Source organism: Rhincodon typus, chromosome 26 (genome assembly GCF_021869965.1).
Source record: "Rhincodon typus isolate 14 chromosome 26, sRhiTyp1.1, whole genome shotgun sequence".
NCBI lineage: Eukaryota > Metazoa > Chordata > Chondrichthyes > Orectolobiformes > Rhincodontidae > Rhincodon > Rhincodon typus.
Genome location: NC_063357.1, coordinates 25,413,966 through 25,426,857, shown reverse-complemented (window position 1 = coordinate 25,426,857; position 12,892 = coordinate 25,413,966). Strand labels below are relative to the sequence as shown.

Genomic DNA, 12,892 nt, shown 5'->3' with positions numbered 1-12,892 from the left:
ATGGAGGAGGGGAAGGGGATTCTGAAATAAATAGGGAGAGTGGGGGAGGTGATAATAGAAGGTGGATAGAGGAGCAGATAGGTGGAGAGAAGACGGACAGGTCAAGGAGGCGGGAATGAAGCCAGTAAAGGTGAGTGTAGGTAGGGAGTTGGGATGGGGGTTTGTCAGTGAGGTGGGAGGAGCGGATAGGAGGGAGAAAAGATGGACAGGTCAAGGAGGCGGGGACGAGATGGGCTGGGCTTGGGATGAGGTCGGGGATGGAGAGATTTTGAAGCTTATGAAGTCCACATTGAGACCATTGGGCTGCAGGGTTCCCAAGCGGAATATGCGGTGCTGTTCCTCCAGCCTTCAGGTGGCATCGTTGTGACACTGGAGGAGGCCCAGGATGGACATGTCGTCCAAGGAGTGGGAGGGGGAGTTGAAGTGGTTCGCGACTGGGTGGTGTTGTCGTTTGTCACGAACTGAGCGTAGGTGTTCCACAAAGCGGTCTCCAAGCCTCTGCTTGGTCTGACCGATGTAGAGGAGGCCACATCGTGAACAGCAGATATAATAGACCACATTAGCAGATGTGCAGATGAAAATCTGTTTAATGGGGAAGGTTTTCTTGGGGCCTGGGATGGAGGTGAGGGGGGAGGTGTAGGGGCAGGTGTAGCACCTCCTGCAGTTGCAGGGAAAAGTGCCGGGGTAGTGGGGCTAGTGGGGAGTGTGGAGCAGACAAGGGAGTCACAGAGAAAGCGGTCCCTCCAGAAGGCAGATAGGGGTGGGGAGGGAAATATATTCTTGGTAGTGGGGTCAGATAGCAGGTGGCGGAAGTGGCAGAGATGATGCGTTAAATCTGGAGGTTGATAGGGTTACAAATGACCATCATGCTGCTGGCCTCCTTTTGAGACAGCACTTCAAAAAAGTAATGATTGTATTAATTAGTTTTAATTTCCATTTGAATATTAAAAAAACTCAGTTCTTCTTTGATCTTGTAATTTGGAGGATTTCTTTAACACTCTTTGAAATAACTCCACAGAGCCAATATCCTGTCACCAAGTCACCTTTTATTTACACATGGAGAGCGCTTGACATTGGTCCAGCTTCTTCAGATAGCTATCAGAATGAACAGAACCTCTGCCACTCCTGTTGTGTCTGTCAGCCAGGGCTCCTTGATGTGGCTGTTAGTCTGGTCTAAATTGGGGAACTCATATTCTGTGAGGTCCACATGGCTGACCTTGTTACAATCACTATAACCCTCCCCCTCTGACTCCAAGGACATAGGCCAGCTTTTTTTTTTTGTAGCAATTCCTGGAGCATTTTAGCACTGGGTCAGGTTCCTTCAACTCTGCATCTGATATGGGCAGTGTGTTATGCACAGTAGCTCGTGTCTTGTGCCTGCAGCATCTCAGAAGAAATTCAATTTCCTCTTCAGGCAGCAAAGGCATCGAGATGGTGACATCCACCATGTCCATCTCAGATTTTGAGGCATCTTCAATGCTTGCGGGAGAATCCACAGGTTCTGGAACAGTTAGAAAGGCAGTTGAGGAGCTGGGCATGTTTTGCTCTTGTACCGTTTGTGAGTTTGCAGCTTCCGTGTGGTCCATGCGCTTGTTCAGGACTGTAGGACCTACCCGAACTTTATACATTACTGGATCTGACCTTGCATTGACCATGCCTCTTACACATGCAGGGCTGTTCCCATACCCAACTTTACCCCCAAAGTAAACACTCTCCCTCAGTTAGAGGAGTCTTGTATCCAGCACTGGTGTTCCTGATGCCTTTTCACCCTCCCCACCCAGTCCAGGCAGATCAGATTTAACCTGGTGCAGAGTCTTCTCCAACATTAGCAACTCTGCTGGAGCTATCCATGTAGTTGCATGAGAGTGGGTCTGTTAATCAAATAGGAACTGGGACAGCTTAGTATCGAGTGAAGCTGTAGGCTGTTTCTTTAAGTCTGCTTTCAAGGTTTGGACTGCTCTTTGTGCTAGACCATTGGATGATGGATGGTATGGAGCTGTCCTTTATATGATGAATACCATTCAACTTTAGGAAAGTCTCAACGTCCTGCTGGTATAAAATGTTTCGTGACCTGTAATCAGAACTTCAAGGAGTCTGTGTATTGGAAAAGATGCACGCAGCTTTTCTATCATCGTCCCCGTGTTTGACGGATGAGCTCTGTGCATGTCCAGCCACTTTGACTGGGTGTTCACAATGACTAAGAACATTCAGTCCATGAAGGAACCAGCATAATCAATATGTAATTGAGTCTAGGCCATTCCCACGAATGTGGGAGAGCAGCTGACGATACTGTTTCTCCATGTTGGCACTATCTGTATCCAATTCTGGCCCTCAGACGTAACTTCTCACCAACATCTTCACTTTGAAAACCCTGGTGGAGTGCAGTCAGTATCTGGGGGTGACCTTTGCTCAGGACAATCACTCTTACTCCCCATAATAATATGCCGTCCTTTACTGTGATCCGGTCTCTCTGGTTCCAAAAAATTTCAATTCTGGTTGTGATGGCCCTTTGGTTTCCCCATCACCACCAGATGTTTCAGTTTTGCCAGGACCGGATCTTTCTGCATCCAAAGTGTGTCCAGAAAATTTAAAACCATTATGGACACTTCTAGTGGCAGTACCACTGGTTGTTATCTGCCAGTGCATCCGCATTTGGCCTCCTGGATGGTGTTCCAACTTGTAATTATAAGCACTTACTTTTAGAACTCACTGCTGAATTTGGCCTGAAGATATGGGCAGCACTGCCTTGACCTCTTTAAGTAGGCGTAGCAGTGGTTTGTGGTCAATTATTATTACAAATTTACATCCATAAAGGTTTTTGGTAGAACTTCCTGACTCCAAATATGACTGCCAAACCTTCTTTCTCTACTGGGCCATATTTATGCCCTGCATTAGTCGAAGTCCTGGATGCATACACTACTGGGCATTCCATTCCATTGGGCTACCTGTGAGCTAATACTGCCCCGATGCCGTACAGGAAGGCATTGCATGTCAGTACCACATCTCACTTGGGATCATAGTGGGTCAACATCTTTAGAGGATGACAGCTGTTTCTTCACTTTTCTGAAAGCTATGGCTTGGCTATGCAACCGTTTCCAAGGTTGATCCTTTTTTAGGAGTTGATGCAAAGTTGCCAGGATGGAGGGCAAGTTATGTATGATCTTTCCGTAATAATTCACCAGCCTGAAGAAAGAGCTAAGCACTGGTACACATGTGGGAGCCAGGGCACCTTTTGATCACATTCACTTTATCTTCCAACGGCTGTAACCGGGTCTTGTTGAATCTGTAGCCCAGGTAGGTCACTTGGGGTGGCTTGAACACATATTTTTCCCTTCTTAGGCATATGCCCACCTGGGAGAAGCATCGAAGGACTGTCCAAGTTCTCTAAGTGCTCTTTATTGGTCTTTCCTGTTATTAACACGTCATCTAGATGGTGATCTGGGGTAGATCTTGTAAAATGTTCTCCATCATCCGCTGAAAAATTGCACAGGCTGACAATACCCCAAATGGCAGTTTCGTATATTAGTACAAACCCTTATTGGTATTAATTGTAGCATACTTCTGGGAATCTAATTGCAACTGCAAGTATGCATGGCTCATGTCCAGCTTCATGAAGGACAGTCCCTGCTGCCAGCTTTGGGTATAAATCCTCTGTGCGAGGGATTGGGTATTTATCTAGCTGCAAAAAGCGGTTTACTGTTCATTTAAAATGGTTCATTACAAAGGTGAACTGAGCCGTCGGTTTCACAAATGTACGAATGGTGTTGCAAACAGTACTGGTTTGATCATTCCTTCGCTTTCCAGCCTCCTGATTTCCACCCCTACTTTTGCCCGTATAGCAAACGGCACTGGGCAAGTCTTGCAGAATCATGGAATTGCTTCCTGGTCAGCATACAAGGTGGTCTTAGCTCCTTTGATAGTCCCTAGCGCTTCCTGAAAGACTTTGGGGTATTTAATTAGGACTTCACTCAGGCACTCAGATTTCTAATTGAAAAATGTTGATCCAATCTTGGTGAATCTTTCTCAACCAATTTTGCCCCATCAAGCTTGCGCCCAAGCCTTTTACTACAATCAGAGATAGCTGAACTGGCTACTCCTCATCAGAGACCAGAACTGAAGGTGTCCCCTTAATCTATAAAGGCTCCCCAGTTTAAGTTCTCAGTCTGGCCAAGGTCTTGCACAAACCTTGGGAATTGGAGCTCATATTGAATTTTCTTAAAGACTAGTTCTGCGATCACTGGAACAGCCATGCCAGTATCGAATTCCATTAGATCTGGCTAACCATTCAACCAGATATTTATTTTGATTCTGATTTGGGTGTTGCTAAGCAATTTAACTATTCCAAACCAGATATAGGTGGACTTTCTAGGGTGTGCACTCCCCTGGATACCGGTCTATGAGTTCTTTTATTCAATTTAAATTTAGTGGGACCCTTTTGCTGTCTTGAGTCTGCATATTAGCAGCAACTACAATGGCTTTCCAGCCTGGATCCTGAAGAAAATTTTAACTGTTTGGCCGAGGCTTGGTTTTGTTTTCCGGTTTTGCTGTGGACTGACATCGGGTTCCTGTATTCAGGATATGTCCTGAGTGAGGCTATGCAATTACCTTCACTCAAGTGGTGTTCCCCAACATCAAGCAGATTGGCAAGGGTGTTCACTTCCATCAGAATATTCCATATGCTCCAATTGCTGCATTTTCTAATGATGAAAACCAATTGTAGTGCCTGTTTAAAGTCTAGTTGGGCTTCAGCAAATAGGTGCTTTTGCATGGTTACATCATTAATCCCACATACAAATGGTCTCTCAGCTTCTAATTAAGGGTCAAGCCAAAGTCACATGTTTCTGCCATTAATCTTAACATCATCAAAAATCCCAGTACAGATTCCCCTGGTTCTCAAATTGCCAAGTAAAACCTATAGCATCTCAGAATTAAAGGAGGCTTGGGGTCGTAATATTCCCAACTAAATCTGTCAACTGTTGAAAGGTTTTAGTATCTGGTGCCTCAGGGAAAGTTAGGCTCCAAATAACGAAAAAAGGTGTTTGTCCACAAGCTATCAGGAGAATTACTCATTGCATTTCATCTGCCCCAGTGTTATTTGCCCCAAAAGAGACACATACTTTCCACATACTGGGCCCAGTCTTTGATGGCAGGATCGAACGAATCAAGCTTCCCCAGTAAAGGCATGATGCCAGAAATGCTTACCCCAACTCAAGACCACTGTGGCAAGCAAATTTCTTCAGGAGCGTGCTTTTCTCTTCGCCACTGAAATAACTCCACAGAGGCTGACATCCTGTCACCGAGTCACCCTATATTTACATATGGAAAGTCCTTGATAGTGATCCAGCTCCCTCGGAGCCAGCCCTCAGAGTGAACAGAACCTCTGACACTCCTGTTTATATCTGTTAGCCAGGGCTCCCTGATTGGGACTGTTCATCTGGTCCAATCAGGGAACTCCTATTCTTTGAGGTCCACTGGGCTAACCTTGTTACAATCACTACTCTTCATCTCAGGTTTTCCTGGTTAACAGTGCAACCACTAAATACCTAATTTGACAAAAGACTGAAAACATTAAATATATTCAGAGTTAAACCTTACATGATCAAAAGATACCTCTAAAAGTAAATTGAGCTTCATTGATATCGACTGTAGTCACAAATTTTGAATCACTTTGCTGTGCGTGAAATCCTTTGAGCTGAATTACCTTCAGAGTTGCTAATCTTGAAAGGATTAACCAATGCCCAGCTCAGAAATGGAACTTTTGCAGAGCACATTGTAAACTTGTTCTGGAATGTGCTTCAGGAATGAAACTTTTACCATTGCAGCTGCAATGACTAAAACAAAGTGATGACACTGATTCTGTTCCTTACGTAGCTCACTTCAGGAGCATGAGGTGGTCCTGGGTAACATATATCAGGAAGAAATCCTGATCTGTAAATAATTTAAATATAGCTTTTGCTATAGTTCTATGCACTTCTTCCATTTTTCTGGAAGCGATTAGCCCTGCTCAACATCATGAAGGCACTCTTAAACCATCAGTCTTGCTCTGCATGTAATTGATTAAGTATTACCAAGAGACTAATTTTTTAACATTTATTCAGGGGATGAGGGTGTTGCTGGCTAGGCCAGCATTTATTACCCATCCCTAATTGGCCAGAGGGTAGTTAGGAGTCAACCACATTGCTGTGGGTCTGGAGTCATTTGTAGGCCAGACCAGGTAAGGATGGCATTTCCTCCCCTAAAGGACATTAGTGAACTAGATGGGTTTTTCCCCCTGAAAGCTGGCAATGGATTCATGATCATCATTAATTCCAGATATTTATTTGAATTTAAATACCACCATTGGCTGTGGCAGGATTTGAACCCAGGTCCCCAGAGCCTTATGTGGGTCTCTGGATTAACAGTCTAGTGATAATACCACTAGACTATTGCCTCCCAGTTGGAAATGTTACATTTACTATGGTTTGCCATTCAATCCACCTGTGCTAATTTCTACTGTTTAGATTTCACAGGGCTTTACTTTTAAGCAATAATCGTATGGGGTGTCACCATACACACATCCTGAAATAGAGACAACTCCAAACTATGTCTCTGCTGTGTTACAGGAAATGAGTTGAAAAGTAAGAAGTTTTCATTTTAACAGTGAAATACATTACAAGTCTAGACATTTTAGAGAAGATCTTTACCCAGAGGGATTACAGATAGGGGCAAGGTTGAGGCCTTGGAGGCCAAAGTCAAGGTAGGCATTAATATATGCCACCCTCCCCCAATGTGTTTGGACCGATGTGATTGGCAACAGAGTGCAAGGTGGAAACCCGACTGTCTGCCTGCCTCCCTCCAATGAAATTGAGCTTAAATGTGGCCTTGCTGCCTTCCTGCAGACTGATTGGGACCCACGGAAATGCCTCATCCCCACCTTGTCATTGGGCAGCTACCCAGCAAATCAGCTGGGCGCAGGGTGGGGGTTCACAACAAAAGCAGAAACTGCAGGAGAAACTCAGCAGGTCTGGCAGCATTTTTATTTTGGTTCATTCACAGGACATGGACCCTACTGGTTACACTGGCATTTATTGCCCATCCTTTATTATTTCAACCAAAATGTTGTCAGTCTGGAGTCATATGTAGGCCAGACCAGGTAATGATGGTATTTTCCTTCCTTGAAGGACATTAGTGAACCAGATGGGGATTTTCTGACAATTGACAATGGAATCATGGTCATGCTTAGACTCTTAATTCCAGATTATTTTTCCTTGTATTCAGATTCCATCATCTGCCATGATGAGATTTGAACCCTGGATGTCTGGATGACCAGTCTAGTGATAATACCACTGGGCCAATGGAGCTGTGGAAAGAAACAGAGTTAACATCTTGAGTCTGGTGACCCTCCCGGGAGTTCCCTTGTTCACGGGCACACCCCATCCAATTAAAGGACCCAGCATGAGGGAGATGGATCCTGCAGAAAGTCACCCATGCTCTTGCTTTTGAAGACCCACCCCCATCAATCTACTCTTTATTGGTCACCACCCCTCCCAGAATCTAACCTCACCCATCCTCCCCATATCTTGGGATCCATTCTCAATGTAGGCCCTTATGGAAAAGGTGGCAGTGTCAGCATTGGCGACCTGCTGGTCACTGGCCCACAGCTCTCAGTGGGGACCAGAGGGGGTATTTCTGGCCAATTAGATGGCCAGATAGGTGCCTCTTTGGCAGCATTGGGCCTATCAGGGGAAAAAAGTGACATGGTTTTCCCAGATGCATGGGACCCTGGATGCCCTCACTCACTCCCAGCTGAAATCAAGGCTTTGCTCGGCAAGGAGCCAGTATAGGTCAGAAAGAATATTTCACTCTACTTCTAGACTTTAATATCCTGGAGAATGAACATTCCCAGGCACTTTGCTTCAAACAGTCTGGTGTGAGAAACTACATCCATTCTTATTCACTATCCTCCGACCACAGACAACCACCACCAAAGGAACTTCCTACAGCAAGTGTGAAGGAGAGGAGGGTGAATTAATTACATGTATGCATCCACTTTCACCCTGACACCATTAAAAACCCCTCGGGTCTTTTATAAACAAACTGCATTTAAGCAACTGACTTGAGTATTGCCAAGAGCAAAAAGCTAAAGAACGACCACAAAACATTAGTTTTGATTCAGTATATTCGGTTGCCAGTAAGAAGTTGTAACTTTAAACTCTAGAGGATACGATATATAGTTTAATGAACAGGTAATGTAAATCTGCTCAGAATTAATATCCATTAGTTCCTAGGTTTATTTCATTCACAAGAATATTCGTTTGTTAATTATACAAGATCATATCGATTGTAACTTTGTGACTTTCATACTGGTGGCATCAAGTAACTGTAAAATAAAACTACTACTCAGTCTGAGAAGATGATCACAGAGTCACACCTTTAAACAGAAATAACAATAAAAAAAAGGACTTCATTATCAGTGAACTAGCCTGGCAGTGAATGGTTACTAATTCTAAACGTCTGGTGTCTGCTTGCAAAACTTCTCAAGGCATAAATTAAAATTCACATTAACATTATTTTAAAATTGCAGTTAGCCTGAATACACCAAGTTCAGCGTGCTGTTCTGGGGTCATTTTGGAGCATTCTGATCTGAGAACCACCTCCACACCATGCTTATGTCCCGTTACGACAGCAAATTGACTTTGTAAAGCAGGTTTTCAGATGATCTCGCAAAGGATCTCTTCTTCTTCACTTGACAATGTACTGGAATATGTATGACCAGCTGTTGTGACGGAAGCTGGTGTTCCTCCACTGATAACACAAAATGGTGAATCTCTGATGGATTACTCTACAGTTTAGAATACAGTTTAGAATAAGTGGTGCATTAAAGTTTCCAGTGCTGTGAGCACTTACAGTGATGCGTCTGAGTGTTCTTGCATGCTGATGGTATCGTATACATTGAAATCTTTCTGTGTATTTGTGCAGTCACACACTTCATGTAATGTAAGTGTAATAATAATTAGAAAGCTTCTGGGCTGGTTTCTCCTCTGGGCTGTTTTGCTGCTTGAGGTGATGTTTGCAGAATTACTGGCGACAATTTTGGACTCGATGGGTCGATTGGTCTGCTTCCGTTCTATTGGGATTCTATGAACCCTTCTGCAGCAAGTGTGGAAGAGGGGACGGTGAAAGTCAGTTACTTGTGTGACACTGCTGTGACCCTGACCCCTTTTGTTCTTGATGCCTGTGCTGATGACCAGAGGGCAGAAGAGAGTGGGATGTGGGCACTGTCAGGTCCTATCCTTCACCCAGGACCTTTTGAACACTTCTTGTGCTTTGCAGTGCAGATCCAGCCATGCAACTCCCCTCCCTCTCTCCCTACAAATTCTTCACTTTGTCACGGGCAGATCAGAGTACAGTGCAGTGACATGAAGGCTGGAATAATGGAAGGTTTTACAAGCCCCAGTCCTCATTTCAATGTGGTAGTGCAGTTGAGAAATGGACAGCTAAAGTTGGTACTGTGGTGAGGAAGGGGGGACAAGGGTGGATACACAGTAGGAGTGTAGATGAAACTTCTAAATGACATTTTAAAGGACAGGGGCTGGGGGACAGATGGCCCCATTCCAATGTTGTTGCCTCACAAACCCCAAAATGTATCTTTCTTAAATTGTAGGCAAATCAGATTTTTTGAACATTATTTCTCACGTCTGATTGGGCATTCTTATCGGGTGGCTCTGACTCCCCTGATCATCTTTTCTGCTTGTTCTGAGAGCTGACTGTGGAAAAGCAAGTAATTTGAAACAAAACTTTTTGTTTTGAAGAGTCTGAACAGCTTCACCTGAAGTATAATTGTAAAAAACTTTAACCTTTTAAAGTAATATTGCTCACATTGCTCTTCTGACCTCGACCTCCTTACAAATGCTAAGCACGTATTGAAATGAAGTGTGTCTTCGTTATTCCACTTCAAACCCGCATTGGTTCTGGAAAACTTTAAACTTCTTCAGTGACTTGTCTATAAGTCAAACCATGGTTCTGTCTGTACGTTGAGTATTTAAATTCACCATTCATTTCAAGACTGTAGAATAGTCACATCCTGTCCTTCTTTGAAAGGGACACACCTCTATATTGTACATTAAACTGTATTCAGTTCCATTTCCTGTATAACAGAGGGTTCTTTGACTTAAAATAAGCAGCAATGTAGAAGATCTGGAAGCAATTTAGTTATAATCATACGCTTAGGAATCAGAGAATGGAAATGCAAACTACTTTTAGAACATTAAAAAAAAACTGCTTTCAGTGACAAGTGCTTTGAATAAATTAACAAGCCTGTTAATGGAAACAAAGTAATGAAGTGATTTAAAGTACTTGTTGTCATAGAGAAATGAGTTTTGGTAGACTAATTGATTTTTTGGATCATAGACCTTAATATGGAATTTTTTCATTGTTTAAATACACGGACTAATAAATTAACATCAACTGAAATTTAACAAGAAATCGCTTTTGAAAAAATTGACAAACTATTGATTCTTCAGTGATCAATGTAGGTGTTGATTGACTAACTAAATTGAGTAAACAAAGGGGCAAGTAGGTTAAAACTTACCCTTATCGGAGGACAGTCCAAGAAAGGGTTAGCAAGATAATAACGTACCATGTCCTTGGTACAAAGGTCAGCAGTAGGCTTCTGAAAGACTTCACATCTGTATAGGAGTGTTGTGAATTTCTCTGAAGACGTTGGAATAGCACATGCATTTCCCATTCATTTTCTGAGCATTTCATCTTTTGAGCTCAGTATTGGATGCTAGTAATTCTTTGCATTGTGCAATGAAGATCTCCTCAAAAGCCAAAACAATATTTTGTTTTGCCAATGTGAAAACACCTTTAGAATAGTGTTGTGTGAGGTACTGTAATAATTATTGGGCTCAGTTGTGTATTTCTCAAGTATTCACCAGCGTAAATTAAAATCCACCATAATCCTGTCAGACCATTGAGCTACGCTTCTCATTAGAGAAAGACAACTGGTGGCTGTTTAACCTGAGGGTCACTACGCCTCAGGTGAGAGGAGAGGTTGGAAAGGAAAGTCCTTCATGGTAATATCAGCCGGAGCAGAAATTGAACCCATGTCGTTGGCACCACTCACCAGCTATCCAGCCAATGAGCTAATTGAATTCACCAGTGTAGGATGGGTATTACTGTGCTGTACTTGCTAATCTGTTATTTATCAGAATCCTAATATGCTGATCACAGAATCCTTACAGTGTGGAAACAGGGCATTTGGCCCAACAAGTCCACACCCTCTGAAGAGAAGCCCACTCAGACACACCCCTCAACCCTATATTTCCCATGGCTAATGCACCTAATCTACACATCCCTAGACACTACGGTGCAATTTAGCATGGTCAACCCACTTACCTTGGACATCTTTGAACTGTGGGAGGAAACTGGAGCACCCGGAGGAAACCCACGCAGACACGGGAGAATGTGCAAACTCCACACAGACAGTCATTCTTAACAACTTATGCTAAGTTTTAATAGAATTAAGTTATTCCATTTTTTCTTTCTTTTGTTTGTATTGAAGTCCCCCATAATTATTGCAGTCATGCCTTTCTTGTATGCCTTTTCTATCTACTGATTTATTTTCTTCCCCACTTCCTGACTACTCTTAGGAGGCCTGTTCACAACTCCCATCAGGGTCTTAACTCACTCAGAGTTAGCAAGAACTGCCAATGCTGGAGTCAAAGATAACACAGTGTGGAGCTAGATGAACACAGCAGGCCAGGCAGCATCAGAGGAGCAGGAAAGTTGATGTTTCAGGTCGGGACCCTTCTTCAGAGAAAATTTTCATAACCTCTCCTGAACCCTCCCCCTCTTTAACTGCTTCCCTAACTTTATTCCATGCACCCCCACCCCCCAGAGATTACCACCTTTTTCGGTTCTGCTTTTTAATGTAGCCCCTAGCTGCTCATATCCCTCAGAAGAACCTGCTTTCTTCCTGATTCATCACCCAGAAATAGAGCTACCTCTTCACTTCTGCACCTTCATTGCAAATCCAGGCACATGTGTTTGAACCTAATATGTAAATCTCAAGACATCTCAGTAGAAATAGTGGCCAGGGAGCACCTCAGTGTCTCCCATTGGAGAGTCAGCAAGAGGTGTAGCAAAGTGTAAATGATCTAGAATCATAGAATCCCTACAGTGTGGAAACAGGCCCTTTGGCCCAACAAGACCACACTAACCCTCAGAACATCCCACCCAGACCCATCCTGTTATAATTCACCTAATCTACACATCCCTGAATACTGTGGGCAATATAGCATGGCCAATCCACCTCGCCTGCATATCTTTGGAATGTGGGAGGAAACCTGAGCACCCGGAAGAAACCCATGTAGAGATGGGGAGAATGTACAAACTCCACACAGTCACCCAAGGGTGGAATTGAACCCAGTTCCCTGGTGCTGTGAGGTAGCATCGCTAACCACTGAGCCACCATGCCACAGTCCCTGTACTCTTGCCTAAGCTTTGCCTAAGCTTTGCCTGCCCAATACTGATTAGTTCCACAGTTTTGTGCCCATGAAGGGCATTTCTTTGATATTACCCCTTCCTCCTCGACACCCACTGCCTATCTTGGGAATAGATCCATGCAGGAACGGAAGTAGTGCTTCATCAGTTACCCCACACAGTATTGGCACAGATATCTTGGAACTGAAGAAATCTTGCAAACACATTTTTACGTTTTATATTATTCTAAGATTATCATGAATTCTGGGCTTTTGCACCCAGGAGCAGCTTGAAAGACTGGCGGTTATTGTATTTTCCAATGGGACAACGGAAAGGGATATGATTCATTTACGGAGAACACTGGATTGGAATATGAGAATACAAGGTGTAGAGCTGGATGAACACAGCAGGCCAAGCAGCATCGGAG

General features: G+C 43.6%; 1 protein-coding gene across 1 annotated transcript in view; it reads left to right on the top strand.

Annotated features, from left to right (window-relative positions):
- Positions 1-12,892, top strand: part of castor2 (cytosolic arginine sensor for mTORC1 subunit 2) — a 171,068-nt gene that overhangs the window by 52,946 nt on the left and 105,230 nt on the right. The gene's annotated exons all lie outside the window — the stretch shown is intronic.